Raw genomic sequence first — 24,296 nt, forward strand, 5'->3', positions numbered from 1 at the left:
AAGTGTTAACTACAGTTGGGGGAAGAGATGGAGATCGTGTACAATTTCTTTTCTCTACTTGCGAGTTTTCTGTACTTTCCAAGTTTTATTCAGTAAGCAGGTGACACTTCTATAAACAGAAAAAAAAATTTAATAATTTAATTGAAAAAGTGAAATTGTCACTTTGCTCACATCAAACCCTTCCTTTGGCCCCATTTAGTGCCTCTGGGTCACCAAGAACTTCCTACGCTGTGTGTCATTCAACATTCACAGCTGCCTTTAACCCCTGGGGGTCCTGCCCGCAGCTTCTCGGGGGTCTTTATTCTGACTGTCCTATTCTGATGTTGTCTTTACTGTCCTTAGTCAGCATGGCTCCTGGGGTGCCCAGCTTCTGGACCCTGCCTTGGAGCAGACCCCAATGGTGCTCCAAATCTAGAAAGGACTCCTGTCTCGCAGGCCTCACCAGCCCAAATAGTCAAGAGGCTTTGTCCTGGGTTTGGCAAAGCATTGGAGAACACATTTGTAGGTATAAAGTAAACTTTGATTTTCCACGCATCTCCTAAGTATTTACCTACAGATGAACACCTGGGATTCGCTCTCAGCTACTATATTAAATTGCAAAATTCGATCTAGTATACTCTCTATAGGGAGCACATTCAATTTAGTTACAAAGCAGAGGTTATAATATGTAGAGGAATGGTGTGAACATCAAAAGTCTCAACTCCAGGGAAGAAGATATGAAATTTCATATACCATCTATCCTGTGAGATTTTTCTGTGAGTGTCGAGTTAGCTTGCAGCTAAAAGGAGAGTAAAAAAAAAATAAACTATTAAAAAAAACTCATCCACATTTTTATATGCCTTTAAGGTGAGTAAAAAATGCTATTTCAAACTTACTGAAATTTGTTTATTGGAGTACGTGGTTATTAACAAGTAGCTTTATTTTATATTTTCACACATGTGCAGCAATGGTACTCTTATTTCTGTTTGAAAGACACTGCCTTGCCTTGGTTAAGTATGTATACTGTAAATTATAAGCCCAGGACAAATCTGAACATTTGGCAAAACTGAATGGAACCACCTTCTTCAACAGATATACGCTAGTAAAGCGTTTGGCTTGCCTTTCATCTCAGCGACATGAATATTGTGGCTGAAATACCCACATCATCGGATGGCTATCTTTGCTGCTTGTTCGTGATCTGAGAAAATGTGCAAGGGAGATGTGTATTTCCTCCCCAATAATTTCTATATCGGAGGGCACCGAGTCTGCTAATCCCCATCCCTCAGCACATCTCTCAACTCATATCATCCTTCCAGAAGCAGATCTGTTTTAAAAGTGAAATACAAACCCCACAGAAATCCAAGGGGGAAAAAAATGAGACAGTTACAAGAACATTTGAGCCCAGAGCAACAAACCCCTACGCTCTGACTGCGAATCTGATGCCTTCGCAAGAGCCACCAACAGCTGGGGCATCTTTATTTAGAATCGTGTTTATAAATGATTTTATCTCATTGTAATTGTCACGCGTGCACAGCAATCTGTTAGCTTTTAACCAGGTTAGACACCCTCACAGCTGGAGAGGACCCTCAAATCACCAGAGAACCAAAAAAAAAAAGAAAAAGAAAAAGAAAAAAAAATCTTCTCTGCTTCCTTTCCCTTTGCTGGTCTTGAGCATCTTGGGGCCAGAAGCAGCCACCCTGAGCGGAGCCTGAGAGGCTGGGGGCTCCTGGGGTGCAGTGGTCAAGAGCAGACACCTTCAGCAGCGCCACCCAGAGTCTCTGGGGGACCATTTCAGCCGGGGATGGGGAGGGCTCTTCTCTCCCTGCTCCACTCTGTCAGCGCTCTCCTGCCAATCCTTCCTGGGAGCATCTCCCCGATTGGAACTTTCAGTATTAAGCAAGGTAGCCGGGTGATCAAAAGAAGAAAACTTCTCCCTTAAGAGCAATACAGCGACAGCAGCAGCAAACTTTATTTTCCCCCCACCAGCTAAGGCCCGCTACTCCGGCTTGTCATTCTCAAAATGGCATCTTGCCTTTGTAATTCTACATTTTCCTGCAGTTTCATTTTCCTGAAAGTACCCCCCCCCCAAAAAAAAATGCACAACCCAAGTGTTGTCTGGATGCACCGTGAGGGCTCAAATGTGTCTTCTTTCTCCCGTTCCCAGCCAGCAGAGCCTCCTAACACAGACAAAATGCGACTGGGCTTAGCACAACCTGAGGCACAAATTGAATATATACAGACCACTGAGAAGCAATTTAAACGCATCCTGAAATCTGGAAGAGTGGGAAACATGGTTTACATCTTCATGGCACACATAGGGAAATTTCCTAAATATCCTCTACCCATCTCTTCCCCCCAAATCTACCCAGGAGCTACTTGACAATCTCTCCCTCCAAAATGTCTTTTTCTTGATTTGGTTTGTTACCCTTCCTAATGTGGATCAATCTAGTCTTTCTCAGACAATCCCAGTGGTGCAGCTAAAGATGTCTACCCTGCTCGGCCAGAAGGAATCATGGCTAGACAGTTGGCTGAGCATCTAAGGATTCATTGCCATTAAGCGGCAAGGGGGGGGGGGAAGGTCTGAATAGTCATGCACGTGGTCCCTGTTACAAGCAGATAACTGATCTGAATCTGTCATTTCTTTTCATGTCCCTTCTACCTCCTCTCCCATTTCCTTCTCTCCCTCCCTTCTTTCATTCCTTTTTTTCTACCCTCTCTTCCTTTCTCCTTCCTTCCATCTATCCATCTTTCCTTCCTTCCATCTATCTATCTTTCCTTCCTTCCCCCTTCCTTTGCTCTCTTCCTCCTTTCCTCCTCCCTTCCTTCCTTCCCCCTTCTATCCCTCTTCCCTTCCTTCTTTCCTCCCTTCCTTCTTCCTTCTCTCTTCTTACCCCCAAATCATAAATTCATCAAATAATACTGCTAGAGAATTCCTTACAAATCTTCTGGTGCAACTCCTCATTTTACTGAAGAAGAACGCGAGGCCCAAGGAGGCTGTTCGTTCACCCTCCGCCCGCCGTCAGTTGCCTCTGGCAGAGCAGGAACTGGGGCCCTGGTTTGTGTATCCGGATCCTGTGCTCATTCCATCCTCTTAGACCGCACCGCTTCAAAGCAATGGCAGCAAAACAAGTTTGTGTCAGAAATTATTTGTAATCTAAGTTCTCGGGATAACCTGGGATTTGTACACATTCAGCCATTTATCCTAGACCCTCTACAACTATATTACTACAGGATGAAAATCAAGTTCAGAAAGATGGTTCTCAGGTACAACAAATTGCCAAGGACAAAACAAAGATCCAATAGGGTTTCTATAATGCCCTTGCTTTAAAAAAAAGTGTCTCAATGTTGGCTGAAATAAATAATCTTCTGCTTAAATTTCTGTAAGCTTGAGAAGCCAACTAACCAAAACGTCCTTTCCATAAGTCCCCTGGTTCTTTGAGGGTTTTTAAGGGAATGATGCTATAATCACTTTACAGAACACTTCTTCCTCCCACAGCCCCTGCCCAGTTTTACAAAGAAGCCACACTTGCATCACCCAAAGGAGACCAGGATGGCCCTCAGCCTGGGAGCGACCTCACTTCTGTTACAACCAAGTGTCCAGCAGCTTGTGGCATTAGGCCCTGAGACAGGATAAGCCTGGGCCTAACCACAGCTCCAGCTCCCTCCACCTCTCCACACTCTTGGGAAAATCTCAACACAAACATCACCTTCCAGGACAGAAATAACACGTCCTCATCAAAGCAGCGTCAGTTCTTCACAGCCTCCAGCGCCCACGTGGCTCCACTTTAGAAGCCATCTGGTGCCACAGTGAGTGGCCATTTTGAAATTAAGCGTGAACTTCAGACATTGGTTTCTTCAAAAAGCTTCAAGAGAAGTATTTTGGAAGACAAGAGGGATGGGTCAAAGAGTCCAAAAGGGATGAGAAGTGTATGTGAATTTTTAAAAGTCGATCCTTGACTCATTCTGCCCTTCTTACAACAGGGCAACGTTTGGGGTTTCTGGAGCATGACAGGCATTTTGGTCCCCATTTCTGAGTGACAGACGGTCGCCAAGACCACCGGAGCCGGACTCTCAGGACATTTTGTCAGCAGACGGGAGGGCTTCCGGCCCTGCAGCCCCCACAGCTTCAGGCATGGCGGACTGTTTGGTGAGTTCACTGAAGCACCTCCCTCTGTTTGAGTCTGTGACAGGGGAGGCCTGGGTCACGCTCTCCCACTCTGAGCATGGGAGCTCTGTACTTCTTTCTGAGTGCCTCCATTTCCTCCCTGGAAAATAGGGATTTAACGATAAAACCTGCCACCACAGATTACTGCAAGTATGAAATGCGGCCCCTAGTAAGTGCTATTAAAAGCCTGTGCAATTATTTCTATTATTATCTGCCCTCAGTTATTAATATCACTCCTCTGTGCTGCCCTGAACAGGGCTTCCATTCCCAAGCTCGTGAAAAGCTTAAAGGAAGTTCCAGCTAACAAGTGAAGCCTCAGTCTCACTTCATCTCCCTCCCTCCCTCTCTCTCTTCTTTCTCCCCTACTTTTCTCCTTCTTGTTAACAGAAGTAGTTGAAATGACTTCCCATTTCTTCAATGAGCTGATCCTTTGAAGACTTCAATCTATACACCCAAGTTGTTTTCCCTTTCTGGACTGCCATCCTGAGAAAACCCTCATCCCTTGAAGGTGCCCAGGGCAGCACTGCCCTTGCAGATCCTGTTAGAATTCAACGCAATGGGAAGGTCAAAGGAAGAAAGTCAAGGTCTAAAGGAAGAAGCATATGTCCCTGAGGGTCCCGAGCAGAATCCTCTTGTCTCATGGAGAACGCTATAAACTGACAGGATGAAAAAGGTCCTAGCTGGTAAAGAAATAATAGCATACCCATATAATCTAGTCTCAGGTCGCTTTGACAGGCATTCTATAAAATGAAGTTGGCTCACAAATCAGTTGATATACATATTAATATTTTAAAGAATTTATCCATGTTAGGTAAATATAATATACACAAATATGCAAGTAGAAAAAAAACACAGGATTCATCAAAACAAGAGTGTGGATATCCTTGGTTAATGGAATCATGACTGCATTTATGTACTTCCTAAATTTTCTATATTAAACATCCTGAAATTTTACATATATATGTAAACATATATTTATGGTATACATTCATATATAGTCACATATTTACATATATATGTATACATATATTTACATTTACATATGTATACATGTAAATCCTGTGTTTTTTATTTACATGTATATACATTTACACATATATACATTTACATACGTATACATTTACATGTATACGTATATATTTACATTTAAATATATATGTATATATGTATTTATATATGTGTGTGTGTGTGTGTGTGTGTGTGTGTATATATATATGTAACATCTCCTTTCACCATATTGAAGAACACACACTAACCTAGTCAGCAAGATGGCACCAAATTGAAGGCACACACATTCCATGTTCCTGTTTTCTCTGCTGAGTGAGAATGGACCCAGACTAACCTGCCTCCCTGAGATCAACTACATGCTGAAGAAAGCAAGACCTAATCGAGCGAGACAAACTTTAACATACCAAACTGCCAGTAAAAGCCCAAGTGTCTGCACCCATCCTCCGGGGGTAAATCTTCTGGATTGTGTGTGTTGTGGGAGGAAAGCATCAGGTTCTTCCAAGGCCGCTCCCACCGCAGCCTCCAAGGCTGGCTCCAGGCCACCAGAGTTTGGATTGCTAGTGCCATCGAAAATTCTAAGAAATAACAAAGTGGCCTTAAGCTTTCTCCTCAGGGGAATTCCAGTCTGGTTCTTCTCTGAGAACAGGAGCCCTTTTTGGGCCAAGCTCTGGAGAACTGAGGCACTCGGGCACACTCCTCAAGGGGAATATTCAAAAGGGGATTCACAGAGCCTTATGCACAAAATGAAAAGAAAGAAAAGGCCTTGGAGCATGAGACATCCTACTTGAAGGCCTTTGGTTTCAAAGGGATACACACAGGTTGAGAGCATCAGCTTTGGGGTCAGTCTCTGGTTTCTCCATTTATCGGCAATGTAGTCTTCTGGTAAATTCATCTTATGTGTAATTGGTCAATAATGGTAACTATGTCATTAAGATTGTTGAGAATGTGACATAAAACATTCTACATAAGAGTGTTTAGTAACATGCCTGGCAGAATCGGTAGTCCGTATATAGTTAGTGTTACTACCACTATAACCTGGTGCTACTATTACTTTAAGAAAGGCACTGGATTAGGCTTTACATAGAACACACAGAGAGGACTGAGGGATGGGTTTCAACCTAAAAAATATAATCCAGCGAGATGCTCCTCTCTCTTCCTCTCTCCTTTTTCTTCTCCTGTGTGCACACAGGCACTGAACAGCAAAAGATAAATAAACTTCAAAACAATAAAGAAGCAGAGAGAAAAAGCCCTGGGGAAAAGACAATGGTTGCATTCTCCCCCAAAAGCTGAATACAATAAACTAAAAAATAGGGTGAGGGAACAATGAGAGGATTTCTCTAGCCACTCTTGACCTTGTCTTCACTTCCAGCTTCTCAGACCCCAGATTTTCTTATACATAACCGTGTGAAACCGCCAAATGACAGAACAGGGGGAAAAAAAACCTACCAAATACTTTCCCACCATCCGTGCTTGGGCCCTAAGGAAATAATTGAATATTGCCCAGGAAAACCAAAGAAGCAAACCAAAATAAATCTATGCGCGGTTTGCGGATCAACGAAAGACCTGGATAGAACAGTCAACACTCAAGAAATGAATAAAAGCTTTTAAAGAGGGAGAAGAAGCATATGCAAAAATCATCCACAAGGATGATAACATACACACAGAGAAAGAAAAGAAAGGAAGAGAAAAGAAAAGGGAAGAAAAGAAAAGAAAAGAAATAGAGAAAGAACATATAAATGAGAATAAAGACAGTAATCAAACGTACTTCCAGGAAAGAAAAGAAATATTCAGCAACACTGCTTCATATCTTCAAGGAAATTAAAGAAACATATATTCCATAAATCCAGATGAAGAGGAAATAATAAAACAGTTTTCAGCGGAATTACAACAAAACAGCAGCAACAAAAAGCTGAATGAGCACACAAGGGAGAAAAATAGTATAGTACAGGCTTTAAAAAAAAATCAAGGATAATAGGGGTGCCTGGGTGGCTCAGTCAGGTAAGTGTCTGACTTTGGCTCATGTCATGATCTCACAATCCATGATTTCGAGCCCCACGTCGGGCTCTGGGCTGACAGCTTAGAGCTTGGAGCCTGCTTTGGATTCCCTGTATCCCTCTCTCTCTACCCCTCCTCCACTTGTTTTCTCTCTCTCTCTCTCTCTCTCTCAAAAATAAATAAACAGTAAAAGAAATCAAGCATAATTTTTTTCAAAAAAGGAAAAATTCAAGGCACACAGAAGAAGAAGGTATAAATGGGAAACTCACCACGGGGACCACAGTTCTTTGGCCCTAAAGAGAAAGGCAGCAAAACAGCCAGTGCACATACAATGAAAGACCTAATCGACGGGACTGTTCCTGAACTAAAGTAGCTTATGAATGCAGATTTAAAAGAATCATCACACTCTGAGTAACATTTATAAAAACTGAAAAGTATACCTTAATTTTTAAATAAATTATTGAATTTCAAAACCAGCCACAGATTTCTTCTAACAAACATTGATGGCAGAAACCAATGGAAGCAGCACACTAAAATCTGGAAAAATAAAGGGACCTGTGATCCAAAAACTTTCCCCAATTTAGTTTTCATCTTTTGTGACAATACCAGAAGGAAGTTCTCAACTATGCAGGCATTCATGAGGCACAATTAATACACATCTTTCTCTAAAATACCATAATGGTGTAACCCTGCTAATCAAGATGAAAAGATAAATAAATCACAAATGGACAAATTTCCATACGAAAGACTTTGAAAGACCTTAAACAATTGCAGCGAAATTTTAGTCTAGATAGCTCTTTTGACTATGATTACAGGATGGAATATAATATTTTAATTCTTGGAAAAAAAGAGACATTTATTATAGTTTTATATTATAGTATTATGTTATAGTTTATTATAGCATTTTAGTTTTAGTATAGTATTTATTATACCATTATAGTTTATTATAGTTTTATTATAGTTCATTATAAGTATTTATTATTTTAATTATAATGAACTGTAATAAAAACTCTTGAATCTACCAATAAAAAACAGAAAGTGGAAAGGGCTAGCAGGTATATCGTGAGTCATTGAAAGTGAACTAATTTCCTTATCTTTCATGGGAGGAATCAGTGGTCACCAATAATTTCAGGAACTGAAATATAGCGTAAGCATTTTGGTTAAAATCCAAATCAATGACATGAACAACAATAAATTTCACTATGGGGGAAGGAGCCAAGATGGTGGAACAGCATGGAAGTTTTCTGTGTGTCTAGCATCCATGAAATACAGCCAGACCAACACTAAACCATCCCGCACACCTAGAAAACTCATCTAAGGATTAACACAATGATCTGCACAACCTGACTCACAGAATTCAGCAGGTACACAGTGCAGAGAGGTGAACTGGAGGAGAAGTCATGGAGGGCAGATAGCCGCTTTTGCATAGGGAGAGAGGACAGAGATGGGGGATGGGAGACGGAAAAGCACCGCACCCCCAAAGCAGCTGGAGAGAAAGTGGAAAAATGGAAATAGCAGCAGGGACTGAACTAAAAAGGGAGAAAGGAGAGGGTTTAAATTCCATTAAGACTATAAACAAAGGGAGCGCAGAGTCTGAAATCCACAGCTTGTTACCTGCCAGTGTTCTGGTGGGAAGGGCGAATCCCCAGGAGCAGAGTGGGGTCCATGAGGTTCTCCGGCTACACGGGGAGAGGAGGTTCCCCTGCTGGAAGGACACCTGATAGAGGCTATGTGGGTCCCCCAAAGGCAAGGCCCAGTGGACCCGGGAGAACAACCACATCAACATCAGCAGCCACGCAGTCCCACAAATGTTCCTGGGTGCAACCAGCACCCAGCCATTGCTCAGTGAGACCCTCCTACAGAGGGGTAGGACGGGTCAAAGCCGCAGTCCCTCAGAAGTAAGAGGTCAGGAAACGGGAACCCTCTTGCACTGTTGGTGGGAATGCAAATTGGTGCAGCCACTCTGGAAAACAGTGTGGAGGTTCCTCAGAAAATTAAAAATAGACCTACCCTATGACCCAGCAATAGCACTGCTAGGAATTTACCCAAGGGATACAGGAGTACTGATGCATAGGGGCACTTGTACCCCAATGTTTATAGCAGCACTCTCAACAATAGCCAAATTATGGGAAGAGCCTAAATGTCCATCAACTGATGAATGGATAAAGAAATTGTGGTTTATATACACAATGGAGTACTACATGGCAATGAGAAAGAACGAAATATGGCCCTTTGTAGCAACGTGAATGGAACTGGAGAGTGTGATGCTAAGTGAAATAAGCAGATACCATATGTTTCCACTCTTACGTGGATCCTGAGAAACTTAACAGAAACCCATGGGGGAGGGGAAGGAAAAAAAAAAGAGGTTAGAGTGGGAGAGAGCCAAAGCATAAGAGACTCTTAAAAACTGAGAACAAACTGAGGGTTGATGGGGGGTGGGAGGGAGGGGAGAGTGGGTGATGGGTATTGAGGAGGGCACCTTTTGGGATGAGCACTGGGTATTGTATAGAAACCAATTTGACAATAAATTTCATATATTGAAAAAAAAAAAAGACCCCCACCCCCCCAAAAAAGAAGAGGTCAGGAAACACAGCCGCATCTGAGACAAAACTCAGGAGGGAGGAGCTGCTTGGGGCTTGGTCACAGACAGCGTGAAAGTGGGGAGTGGACAGAAGCCGAAGATAAAGGACAGGTGCACGATTGCTGATCGGGGAGAGCAGAGTTCCAGTACTAGAGACTGGGTAGCTGGGTGACGCCATTTTCACCGATCCCATGCACACACATACACACCTACAAGCACCACAACAATCCATCCCAGTAAGCTAAACTGAGCCATCTAGTGGAGAACAGTGCCGTTACACTAAGCCCCACCCAACTGGGCCAACCTTGTTTTTCAGGAACATAAGTCTCTCTGCCTGCTTAGTTTATGGAGTATAAAGCACTTCATAGTTTGACTTCTAGGAGAAAACAAAGTAATTTCAGTAGTATTTCAGTCTGTTCGCTGGTCCATTTATTCAATTATCTTTCTTTTCTTTTTTTTTATTTTTTCTTTTTTCTCTTTTTCATTTCTTTTCTTTTTCTTGCATACAGAAAGAGAAATAATTCATTTTTATTTTCAATTTTTATAAAAAATATTTCTCTTTAATTTTTTTTCTACTATATTTTTACTTTTTGTGTAAATTTTTTTCAAATTCTATTTTACTTCCATCATTTCATTTTAGTCTACTTCAGTGTATTCATTTTTTCAAATTTTCAAACAATTTCCTTTTTTTTTCTTTCCCCTTTTTTCTCTAATCTATCAAGCCCTTTCAACACCCAGATTAAAACACACCTAGGATCTAGCATCATTTATTTGATTTTGTGTGTGTGTGTGTGTGTGTTTAATTTTTTAATATTTTTTAATCTGAATTTTTTAATTTTAATTTTTTTACCTCATTAATTCCTTTTCTCCTTCCAAAATGACAAAATGAAGGAATTCACCCCAAAAGAAAGAGCAGGAAGAAACAACTGCCAGGGACTTCACCAACACAGATATTAGTAAGATGTTTGAACCAGAATTTAGAGTCACAATAATAAGAATACTAGCTGGAGTCGAAAACAGATTACAGGAGTGCCTGGGTGGCTCAGTCAGTTAGGCATCCGACTTTGGCTCAGGTCATGATCTCACAGTTTGTGGGATCGAGCCCTGCGTCGGGCTGTGTGCTGACAGGTCAGAGCCTGGAGGTTGTTTCAGATTCTGTTTCTCCCTCTCTCTGTGTCCCTCACCTGTTCAAGCTCTCTCTGTCTCAAAAATAAATAAACATTAAAACCAAAAAAAGAAAATAGATTAGAATCCCTTTCTGCGGAGATAAAAGAACTAATGGCTAGTCAGGATGAAATTAAAAAAGGCTATAACTGAGCTGCAATCTCGAATGAAGGCCACAGCAACAAGGGTGGATGAGGCAGAACAGAGAATCAGTGATATAGAGGACAAACTTATGAAGAATAATGAAGCAGAAAAAGAGAGGGAGATTAAGGCAAAAGAGCACGATTTAAGAATTAGAGAAATCAGTGACTCATTAAAAAGGAACATCAGAATCATAGGGGTCCCAGAAGAGGAAGAGAGAGAAATAGGGGTAGAATGGTTATGTGAGCAAATCGTAGCGGAAAACTTTCCTAACCTGGGGAAAGACACAGACATCAAAATCCAGGAAGCACAGAGGACTCCCATTAGATTCAACAAAAACCAACCATCAACAAGGCATATCATAGTTAAATTCACAAAATACTCAGGCAAGGAGAGAATCGTGAAAGCAGCAAGGGAAAAAAAAGCCCTTAACCTACAAGGGAAGACAGATCAGGTTTGCAGCAGACCTATCCACAGAAACTTGACAGGCCAGGAAAGAGTGGCAGGATACATTCAATGTGCTAAGTCAGAAAAATATGCAGCCAAGAATTCTTTATCCAGCAAGGCTGTGATTCAAAGTAGCAGGAGAGATAAAAATTTCCCAGACAAACAAAAGTTAAAGGAGTTTGTGACCACTAAACCAACCCTGCAAGAAATTTTAAGGGGGACTCTCTGGGGGAGAAAAAATGAAAAAAAAAATATATATATATATGTATATAAATACCAAAAGCAACAAAGACTAGAAAAGACCAGAGAACACCACCAGAAACTCCAACTCTACAAGCAACATAATGGCAATAAATTCGTATCTTTCAGTACTCACTCTAAACATCAGTGGACTAAATGCTCCAATGAAAAGACATAGGGTAACAGAATGGGTAAGAAAACAAGATCCATCTATATGCTATTTACAAGAGACCCACTTTAGACCTAAAGACACCTTCAGATTGAAAGTGAGGGGATGGAGAACCATCTATCATGCTAATGGTCAACAAAAGAAAGCTGGAGTAGCCATACTTATATCAGACAATCTAGACTTTAAAATAAAGAGTGTATCAAGAAATGAAGAAGGGCATTATATCTTAATTAAGGGGTCTATAGACCAAGAAGACCTAACAATTGTAAACATTTATGAGCCAAATGTGTGAGAACCCAAATATATAAATCGATTAATCACAAACATAAAGAAACTCATTGATAGTAATACTGTAAGAGTAGGGGACTTCAACACCCCACTCACAGCAATGGACAGATCATCTAATCAAAAAATCAACAAGGAAACAATGTCTTTGAATGACTTAGATGGACTTAACAGATATTTCAGAACATTTCATCCTAAAGCAGGGGAATATACATTCTTCTCCAGTGAACATGGAATGTTCTCCAGAACGGATCACATACTGGGACACAAATAAGCCTTCAACAAGTACAAAAAGATCAAGACCATTCCGTGCATATTTTCAGATGACAACACTATGAAACTCGAATCAACCACAAGAAAAAACTTGGAAAGGTAACAAAAACTTAGAGACTAAAGAACATCCTACTAAAGAATGAATGCGCTAAGCAAGAAGTTAAAGAGGAAATTAAAAAGTTCACAGAAGCCAATGAAAATGATAACACCACAACCCAAAACCTCTGGAACACAGGAAAGGTGGACATAAGAGGAAAGTATGTAGCAATCCAGTCCAGACCTTCCTAAAGAAGGAAGAAAGATCTCAGATACACAACATAACCTTATGCGTTAAAGATCTGGAAAAAGAACAGCAAATAAAACCCAAACCAGCAGAAGATAGGAAATAATGAAGATGAGAGCAGAAATTAATGCTATTGAAACCAAAAAAAAAAAAAAAACCAAAAAAAAAAACAAACAAAAACAAACAAACAAACAAACAAAAAAAAAAGTAGAACAGATCAATGAAACCAGAAGCTGGTTCTTTGAAAGAATTAACAAAATTGATAAACCACTAGCCAGTTTGATCAAAAAGACAAAGGAAAGGACCCAAATAAATAAAATCAAGAATGAACAAGGAGAGATCACAACCAACACAGCAGAAATAAACACAATAATAAAAGAATATTATGAGCAATTATATGCCAATAAAATGGGCAATCTGGAAGAAATGGACAAATTCCTAGAAACATATAAACTACCAAAACTGTAACAGGAAGAAATAGAACATTTGAACAGACCCATAACCAGTAAAGAAATCGAATTAGTAATCAAAATCTCCCAAAAAACAAGAGTCCAGGGCCAGATGGCTTTCCAAGGGAACTCTACCAAACATTTAAGGACGAGTTAACACCTCATCTCTTGAAGCGGTTCCAAAAAATAGAAATGGAAGGAAAGCTTCCAAACTCTTTCTATGAAGTCAGCATTACATTGCTTCCAAAACCAGACAGAGACCCCACTAAAAAAGAGAACTATAGACCAATTTCCCTGATGAACATGGATGCAAAAATCCTCACCAAGATATTAGCCAACCAGATCCAACAATACATTAAAAAAGTTATTCACCACGACCAAGTGGGATTTATACCTGGGATGCAAGGTTGGTTCAATATTTACATAACAATCAATGTGCTTCATCACATCAATAAAAGAAAGGACAAGAACCATATGATCCTCTCAATAGATGCAGAGAAAACATTTGACAAAATACAGCATCCATTCTTGAAAAAAAAAAAAACTCAAGAAAGTAGGGATAAAAGGATCATACCTCAAGATCATAAAAGCCATATATGAAAGACCCAATGTTAATATCACCCTCAATGGGGAAAAACTGAGAGCTTTCCCCCTAAGGTCAGGAACAAGACAGGGATGTCAACTCTCACCTCTGTTATTCAACATAGTATTGGAAGTCTTAGCCTCTGCAATCAGACAACACAAAGAAATAAAAGGCATCCAAATCAGCCAGGAGGAGGTCAAACTTTCACTCTTCGCAGATGACATGATACTCTATATGGAAAACCAAAAAGAGTCCACCAAAAAACTGCAAGAACTGATTCATGAATTCAGCAAAGTTTCAGGATATAAAATCAATGCACAGAAATCAGTTGCTTTCTTATACACCAACAATGAAGCAACAGAAAGAGAAATCAAGGAATCGACCCCATTTACATGCACCAAAAAACATAAAATACCTAGGAATAAATCTAACCAAAGAGGTGAAAAATCTATACACTGAAAACTATAGAAAGCTTATGAAAGAAATTGAAAAAGACACAAAAAAATGGAAAAATATTCCATGCTCCTGGATAGGAAGAACAAATATTGTTAAAATGTCGATACCACCCAAAGGAATCTACATATTCAACGCAATCCCTATCAAAATAACACCAGCATTGTTCACAGAGCTAGAACAAGTAATCGTAAAATTTGTATGGAACCAGAAAAGACTCCAAATAGCCAAAGCAATCTTGAAAAAGAAAAGAAAAGCAGGAGGCATCACAATCCCAGACTTCAAGCTATACTACAAAGCTATAAACATCAAGGCAGTATGGTACTGGCATAAAAACAGACACTCCAATCAATGGAACAAAACAGAGAACCCAGAAATGGATCCACAAATGTATGGCCAACTAATTTTTGACAAAGCAGTAAAGAATATCCAATGGAATCAAGACATTCTCTTCAGCAAGTGGTGCTGGGAAAACTGGACAGTTACATGCAGAAGAATGAACCTGGACCACTTTCTTACACCATACACAAAAACTCAAAATGGATGAAAGACCTAAATGGAAGACAAGAAGCCATAAAAATCCTCAAGGAGAAAGCAGGCAAAAACCTCTTTGATCTTGCCCACAGCAACTTCTTGCTCAACACGTCTCCAGAGGCAAGGGAAACAAAAGCAAAAATGAACTATTGGGACCTCATCAAAATAAAAAGCTTCTGCATAGCAAAGGAAACAATCAGCAAAACTAAAAGGCAACTGACAGAATGGGAGAAGACATTTGCAAACAATGTATCGGATAAAGGATTAGTATCCAAAATCCATAAAGAACTTTTCAAACTCAATACCCAAAAACCAAATAATCCAGTGAAGAAATGAGCAAAAGACACGAATAATACTTCTCTAAAGAGAACATCCAGATGGCCAACCGACACATGAAAAAATGTTCAACATCACTCATCATCAGGGAAATCCAAATAAAAACCACAATGAGATACCACCTCACACCTGTCAGAATGGCTAACATTAACAACTCAAGCAACAACAGATGTTGGCGAGGATGCGGAGAAAGAGGATCTCTTCTTCATTGTTGGTGGGAATGCAAGCTGGTACAGCCACTCTGGAAACCAATATGGAGGTTCTTCAAAAAACTAAAAATAGAACTACGCTACAACCCAGCAATTGCACTACTAGGCATTTATCCAAGGGATACAGGTGTGCTGTTTCAAAGGGACACATGTGCCACCATGTTTATAGCAGCACTATCAACAATAGCCAAAGTATGGAAAGAGCCCAAATGTCCATCGATGGATGAATGGATAAAGAAGATGTGGTATATATATACAATGGAGTATTACTCGGCAATCAAAAAGAATGAAATCTTGCCACTTAACGTGGATGGAACTGGAGGGTATTATGCTAAGCAAAATTAGAGAAAGACAAATACCATGAGACTTCACTCATATGAGGAATTTAAGACACAAAACAGATGAACATAAGGGAAGTGAAGCAAAAATAATATACAAACAGGAAGGGGACAAAAACATAAGACATTCTTAAATATGGAAAACAAAAGAGGGTTACTGGAGGGGTTGTGGGAGGGGGTATGGGCTAAATGGGCAAGGGGCACTAAGAAATCTACTCTTGAAATCATTGTTGCACTATATGATAACTAATTTGGATGAGAATTTTAAAAAATAAAATTTAAATTTAAAAAAAATTTTAAAAATTGACTATATTCCAAATTATGAGGAAGAAAAAATTACTGGAAACTAAAGTTGAACTAAATGTGAAAAACTATAACCCTCAAAGAAGCAAATATATGGTACTGTCTTGGGATTTTCCTGTTCAAAGATGATTGGGATGAAGGAGAGAGAAGAGCCAGGCCTGTACTTACTATATGATTGAAAGTCATCAAATAATGGCTTCGTTTTGTTTTATGGAACAGCTTAAAAGAAAATCTGAAGTCAAATGTGTTTCACAGCCCATATGAAGAATTCTAACATCTTTATATTTTTTCACATTATCATCAGTTAGTAAAGAAATTATTTTTTTTTATTTTTTTAACGTTTATTTATTATTGAGAGACAGAGAGAGACAGAGCATGAGCAGGAAAGGAGCAGAGAGAGAGGGAGACACAGAATCCAAAGCAAGCTCCAGGCTCTGAGCCGTCAACACAGAGCCCAACACAGGGCTCGAACTCACAAACCGCGAGATCATAACCTGAGCCAAAGTCAGACGCTTAACCGACTGAGCCACCCAGGCGCCCCAGTAATTATTTTTTATATTCAAGTAATTTAAAAAAGCAAACAAAAAGCCCAGTCCATCTATTTCTCCCATTTCTTGATATCAAATTAAGAAATTGTGATCTCATTATAGTATTTAGTATATAAAAATAAATATAAGAAAAAGTTGTGAAAAGGACAAAAGGAAGTTCCATATGATAAATGAAAACAGAGTGAGAATAAGCACAGAGAGATTGGGAGACTGGTTGTTGCTGTTTTTGTTTTTTTTTTTTGTTTTTTGTTTTTTGGTTTGTTTGTTTTGTTTTCTTTTAAATATTTTTTGAACTATTTATTTTTGTGAATGCATTATTAGTATGTTTTCTTTAATATAAAAGGGAAAAAAATGAATATGTGTAGGTAAACTCAAACTTAACCAAAAAGAAGGTAATGTGGTAGTCATTCATAAGAAAATTGAATTCAATATAAAGAGCATTAACTGAGACTAAGAAAACCAAAAGGAAAAAGAAAGGGAGAAAAGATCTGAAATTTTATTGTCGGCTGAACAAAGTAACAAGGGGCTAGCCCTGCCAGGCATGAGTCCATACTACATGGTGTCTGTAACTAAAAAAGAGTGGGACTGGTGTATGAATATATAAACAAGCCAGTCGAATAAAATACAAAGTCCAGAAACCAACACAAATGTCAGTGAAAACTTAGCATACAGCAAAGGTGACACATTAAATCACCGGAACAATGATGGACTTTTAAATAAATGGTGTTGGGACAGTTGTGCAATCACTTAGAAAAAGTTATAAAACTCACACCGTACAGAAGAAAAAACTCCAAATGGATAAACAGATCAACGATCTCAATGCAAAAAGAAGGAGAAAAAGAAGGAGTGGGGGTGGAGGAAGAGGAAGAGAGGGGAGGGGAGAAAGAAGAAGAAATGGTACAAGTCTCCCAAGAAAACATGAATGAATCCCCCTTTAACCTCAATGTAGAAGAAGGCTTTCTAACTATGATTCAGAATCCAAAGTCCATAAAAGAAAAGATAAATAATTGTGATTGCATAGAATTTTTAAGATTTATGTATAGAGAAAAGCCACCAAAAACAAAGTCAAAAGACAATTGATCCAATGGAAGAAAATATCTGGAAAAGATACCACACACACAATGACTAAGAACCCTAATATTGAAAATGGATAGATAGGTAGATAGATAGATAGATAGATAGATAGATAGATAATCTTAAAAACGTCAAAAGATTAAAATCCTAACAGCAAAGCAGGAAAAAGGACATCAACAGTTCACAAGAAAGATATCAAAGTGATACTTACACACAAAGAAAATGTTAAAATTCACTCCCAATTAGAGACATGCAAATTAAAATAACACTGAGATACCGTTTCTTGCCTATTACGCTGACAAACATCAAATGTGTAAGAACGGATGTGTTAGCAGTGTTGTGAGGAAATGCGCATGCTCAGACGCTGCCCGTGAGAACACACACGCCCGGGAACCTGACAACACCTAATGAACTTGCATGTGAACGTGCATGTGGACTGGGTTACCCCACGTCTAGGGAATTACCCTGCAACTCTGCCTCCGACCATACACAAGTGCATATTCTAAAGGTTATTTATTACAGCATGATTTCTAAGTTACAAATGTTGGAAACAACACAAAAACCATACCCTGGAGAGTGGTTGAGTAAACTGAGGTATGCTCCCATACTGGAGTACCATGCAGCTATTAAAAAGCATGTGGCAGTGCTCTGTAAACCGAGAGGCACTGCCATTCCAAACAGAATAGTCAATGAAGAAAAGTCAAAGATCAAAGAAAATATTTGGAAAAGATACCACACACACAATAACTAATATCTCTAATATTATATATATATATGATATATATGATGTATATTCAGTAAGAAAGTTTATAAAAACATAAATGTATGCATGCACCTCTTGGGAAAGAAATAGAAGAAGGACTTGGGTGTCTGGGTGGCTCAGTCGGTTAAGTGTCTGACTCTCGGCTTTGGCTCAGGTCATGATCTCATGGTTCATGGGACTGAGCCCCACGTCGGGCTCTGCGCTGACAGCACAGAACCTGCTTGAATTTTCTCACTTCTTCTCTCTGCCCCTTACCCTCTCACACACCCTCTCTCCAAATAAATAGATAAAACTTTAAAGATTTTTTTAAAAAAAGGAAAAAAAAAAACAACAAGAACTCTCTTTAAAAAAAAAAAAAAAGAAATATAAGAAAGACAGACCAGAAACTATTAAGATTAGTACCTACAGAATGGGGGTGACAATGAGTGGAAAAAACAGGGAACAGAGAACAAGTTGTGGGCTTGAATCCCAATCCCCTGAATGCATCTTTTTGCATAACTCTTACTCTGAAAAGCATGGTTATGTTGCACATACCTAATAAATAAACAATTACAACCAAGCAGGAGGGGGCACTTGGGTGGCTCAGTCAGTTAAGCGTCCAACTTTGGCTCAGGTCATCTCTCAGTTTGTGAGTTCGAACCCCGCATCAGGCTCTGTGCTGACAGCTCGGAGCCTGGAGCCTGGTGCCTGCTTCAGATTCTGTGTCTCCCTCTCTCTCTGCCCCTCCCCTCCTCTCTCTCTCTCGTAAATCAACAAACAAAAAACAAACAAACAAACAAAACAGCATTTTGACTACATACCGTAAGGCCGAAAACAAATAGCACTGAACATAAAATTGTGTTTTACGTGGTAAATTTTTCTCAGGGAATTGGGTTAGCAACTGTAAACAGTATACAGTATCGATCATGTGTATACTAGGGTGGGGCAAATAAAAAACATATTATGGGCAATCAGAATGTGATTTTCTACTATCAGAAAGGAGTCACAAATTAAAGAAGGAAGGCTGGAAGAATGTCGGTAGAGCACAGTGAGTCAGAGAGATCAGTTTGAATTTATGGTTTCGTGTATATTTCTGGGTAGAGATACAGATGTGTGTATGTTGTATATTCTACTGCTGCTGGCAGAAAGGGCCTAGAAACATGGCACCTGCTGGCCATGAGCACACCCAGGACCCAGACTTTACTTTCTCAATGCCATTCTTCAATAAGAGGAAGAAGACCTCCTTGGGAAATTGGTTGGCTCCAGAGCTGGAGCAAGGAAATGCCAAGCTAAATGTTGGAACGTATTGTGGTGCCAGAAAGTAAGGAGATTCTCAAATAATGATGAGGAGAGTGTACTTAAAGGACATGAGAGCCAGCTTGAAGGAATCCCCCAGTGCTCAAATTGTCTGGGACAATTTGAACATCAAAATAAATAATGATAGGGATGGATTTTAACCCAGAGAATAAATGTAAAGATCCGTGAGTCCATACTTATGTAAGTATATGAATATATATAAATGAATGGGAAATATGGGTCAGCTCTACCTTGCAATGGAATTCCAATTAATAATAAATCATTCATTCAAATTCCCGTTAATCAGTAGAATTCCAAATAAATAAAAGAACGATGGAAACAGGAAATCTCGTTTAGACGGGACAACACAATAATGACACTATAGATAAGAATCAAGAAAAGAGGCTAAAACGAGTGAGTAGAAAGCCTGGCGAGAAAGAGGATCTCTGTGTAGTCCCCAGCTATCTCCTCCTAAATTACTTATTAATTACAAAGGGAAAAGTAGCAACTTAAAAGTGGAAAACTTGACAAAGACCCTGATAACCAAATGACCCTAGTGTGAAGTCATCAACAGCCATAAGATATGACGACATCGTGTACCCCCTGAATTATTATATACTGAGAAGAAAATATCACTTCTGTGGTATTATTCTTGCCCCAAATAGGTAACCTCAGTTATCATGAGGAAACATCAGACAGATACAAACTGAAAAAAAGAAAAAAATTCTAGAAAACAAGGGGCCCATCCTTTTTTAAAGTCTCCAGGTCATGAAAAACAAAGAACTGAGATACAGTCATCGATTACGGAAAAGACGTAACAACTAAATGCAATGTGGGATCTTGGGCTGGACCCCACATGGGAGAGGGAGCATTTGTGGAGAGACTGATGAAATAAAAACAAAGTCCACAGATGTATTAACAGTATCGTACCAATGTTAACTTCCTAATGTCAAGTCTTGTGCATACTAGTTACTGAGCTCGTCAACACTAAGGAACACAGAGACTATAATACGTGGGAACTCCATTATTTTTGTGACTCTTCTGTAAGTTTAAAGTTTATTTGTAGGGGCGGCTTGGATGGCTCGGTTGGTGAAGCATCCGACTTCAGCTCAGGTCTATGGGTTGAAGCCCCGCGTCGGGATCTGTGCTGACAGCTCAGAGCCCAGATCCTGCTTCACATTCTGTGTCTCCCTCTCTCTCTGTCACTTTCTCACTCCCCACTCACTCTCTGTCTCTATCTCTCAAAAAACTGACCAACAAAAAAATTTTTTTAATTTATCTCTAAAAAAAAGGGGGGGGCAAATAAATGTTTAAAATTGTGCCATGAAATAAAGCTAAAAAAAGATTTATTTATGGTCTCAGTTCAATAATAAAGGATTATATTTTACTGTTACATGCAATAAAAATTAAACATGATGATGATAAGCTTCAGGGCAGGGAGGACATAACCTCATAGACCTCTGCCCAGAAACCCAGAGAAATATGAAAGAACCAACAGTCCGTTTACAAAGGAGACCTAAGTGTAGACATGGTATGACTAATATGTGTAGGGTACAAGAAAGGGAGACAAATTTACTAAATGTGGAATTGGTTGGTTTTACTTACCTTGATTAAAAGCAAGTGATTGTAGGCTGTCAAAAAACAAATAGAAACATTTCCCATTTACGCTCATGAACATTTGATCTTTCTACTGTATTTGCACCATGGTTTGCCCACCAGAAAATTAGATCAGCAAACATCCTCCATCTGTACCACTTCCCATCTCTGAGCCTACCTGAGGAGAAACCATTGTTCTAGAAAACTGGATTCTCTAATGAATGACTGCCACACAGAACTAAAGAACAGAGTGAGACAGGTTCCAAAAAGATTAATGGCAAGTGCAATCTGCATTGCAAGTTTGATTTCCTGGAAATAACCACAATGATGGAAGATTTCCATTCAGTTAGTTATTGCCATTGGGATTAACCTGGTTGAGTGGAACCCAAATTATTTTATTTTTTCCAAATTTTAATAGGAAAATTTTCACACAGAAAAATGGACGAATTTCACAGTGAACACCATTTAGATTTCACCATGAACATTCTACTACATTTGCCTGTTTTTTAGCTATTTAGTTGACTTCTACTTATCCACTAGCCCATCTTACCTCTTGATGTATTTCAAATAAGTGGCAGACATCCATACATTTTCCCCTAAACATTTCAGTGTGCATCTCCTTAAATTTCAATGGAACCATCTTTTTAACCCCATCTTTTTAACCTCAACTTTTCTGGGTCTGATGGTTACACCTATAGCTTGTGGCTATCGGAGTCCATCCTTGCCTCTGTTGACCTTGTGTGTAAAGTAAGCCTGATCTGCAAAGCCGGCCATGTGAGCCCCCCTGAAATCCCAGGAGTAATCCTCTCCTGCAGGCTCTTTACTTTGAGTCATTTAGAGTCTCTGTGCTGCACGAAACACCTACTCTTAGGGGGGTTGAGAGAACAGAGGAGTGATTACTTTTTCATGGGCATGGACAGTGTTCATACATAGGAATTGCTGAATATGAAATTAAATACTGATGGTACCTGGCAGTCAAATAAGATTCACTCCACAAGAGTCTATTCAAATCTTTGTATGTACATGACTTCTTCTAAGGAGCGTTTCGTAGCTTCCATATTTTCAAAGAAATCAGTGACTCCACTAACACTGAAGGCCACTGCTCTAACATGTCCCTCCCTCCAGAGACTGCATTAGCAATGTCAGATGCGTTCTCTCTCTTGCCTGCCACATCCCACGGTTGACTTATATTTAGCTTAATTCAACCGAAACTCTAAATTTATTTTCCCCACATTACGCTTTTAGTGTAGATCATTTTTGTTTATTTGTCTATCCTGGTGATTAGTGAGTAACTTTGTCCATTAAGCCGAGTTGAATGCATCATTAACCAGAGAAAAAGAGAAAACAGGTAGTGAAAAGTCAATAGTTGGTGATATTTATGACATCCTTCAGAGGGTGAATAAAAGAAAGATCGTTCTAGCATCATGACTTTAGTCTTAACCCTATGACTCACTCTTCAGAAGACTTTGGTGAATTACATCTTCCAGCTACCTATCTCTGCAGAAAAATCCACCAGGGAGTAATAGGTACAGGAAAGTGTCTTGGGTTTATCACTGACACGGTGGCTGGGGTGCTGGATCCCGAACCACTTCCTCCATAGACTCTGAATCTCCCACAGAATCCAGCACAAAACCATCTCGAGAACAGGGGCTCAGTAATCGCTTATTTCACCGGAACATTCAAATGAATATACAGTTTGGAACTCACCTTTGTTGCGATAATATTAACCTTCTTGAGGACCAATGTTTTGGAAACAGCAAGACCCTAAAACTTCTAATTCGCTTATGCATATGCAGTTAAAGTGATCATTGGAGGTTTCAAGTTCATAAAACCATATTTTCTAATTTTGCTGTTTTAAACCAACCTCCTCTACTTTCAAGAGGGAATATCACATTTAGGAATATCACATTCTTTAAGACCTTAATTCCTTTTCACATCAGTTCTGTCATCAACTAGCTGTATCATCTTTCGCAGCCCGTCTTCTTCATCGGCGAAATGCTATTTGAGAGTGATTGCCTGCAGCTAGAGCACCATGGAAAGGCTCACTGTGAACCCGCTCTGAGCTCAAAAGGAACCAGAACTAAGATTGATTACTAAATCTGTCCTAGACCAGGTATCTGAAGAAATCCTAATCCCAAACTCTCTAAAAGAGTTTAGACACATGGAAAAAAAATTTTTAGTTTGGTAATGGGGTATGGCATTGTTTGAGGAGTGACTACTGAGTGCTAGTTATCTTTGGGCTTAGTGCTCACAACAACTCTGTGAGTTAGGTACTATTATCCCCATTTTACTGATGGGAACACTAAAGTCTACAGTTTAGTTTTACAGCTAAAACTCTCTCTTTGGTAACCCAGTGAGTTTATTCTGGGAACAGTCTTGATCTTAGACTGGAATATCTTCTCTACACAACAGAGTCGATCTCTCTGACGTGGTTGAGTGAACAGAGGAGGTAACCTTGGTGGACTGAAACCCTCCATTGAAGAGTATTCCTTGCAAGAACAGAGCCCAAGAGCAGATCTCTGCTGCTCTCTAGTGGCCACTGGCCACACTGTTTTTCCTGGAATGTAAACAAACTGGCCTCCTTGTTTGGGGAAGCGAGGGGCAGGGGGCAGTTGGTCAGATGAACAATAGCTATTATTTAAGTATACACACACCAAAAGAAGATACAAGAAATTATCTCTTCTGCCTCCCTTATCACTAGTAAGTAATTCAACGTTTGGGTGCGGGATTGTGTCATTTTGTTGTAATTTTAGGAGAAGCAGTTGTTTGAGGAGCTGAGAAGCTTGCCTCTTCCTCATGCATTTGCCTGGATTTGGCATGGCAACTGAGAACTTCTTGCTCTGTCGTCTGCATTTCTCATTTCCTATTAGTCGACACTCCAAACTTCACCTTTGTCTGTCACTTCTCTCCCCATCCATTGGGCCACTCACATGCTGATTTGTGTACCTGCGATCTCTCACGTTGCCATGTCAATAGTGGTTATCATAGTGATAGACTGTATCTGACAGTACCACACAATCCCTCTGTCCCGATTTAAATATAAAGGAGCTCAGAAGTGTTGGATAATGATCATTATCTTTGATCTCTTCCAAACAGTCCAAAACT

The sequence above is a fragment of the Herpailurus yagouaroundi genome, unplaced genomic scaffold, assembly GCF_014898765.1.
Source record: "Herpailurus yagouaroundi ecotype Mexico unplaced genomic scaffold, PumYag 141, whole genome shotgun sequence".
NCBI classification, from domain to species: domain Eukaryota; kingdom Metazoa; phylum Chordata; class Mammalia; order Carnivora; family Felidae; genus Herpailurus; species Herpailurus yagouaroundi.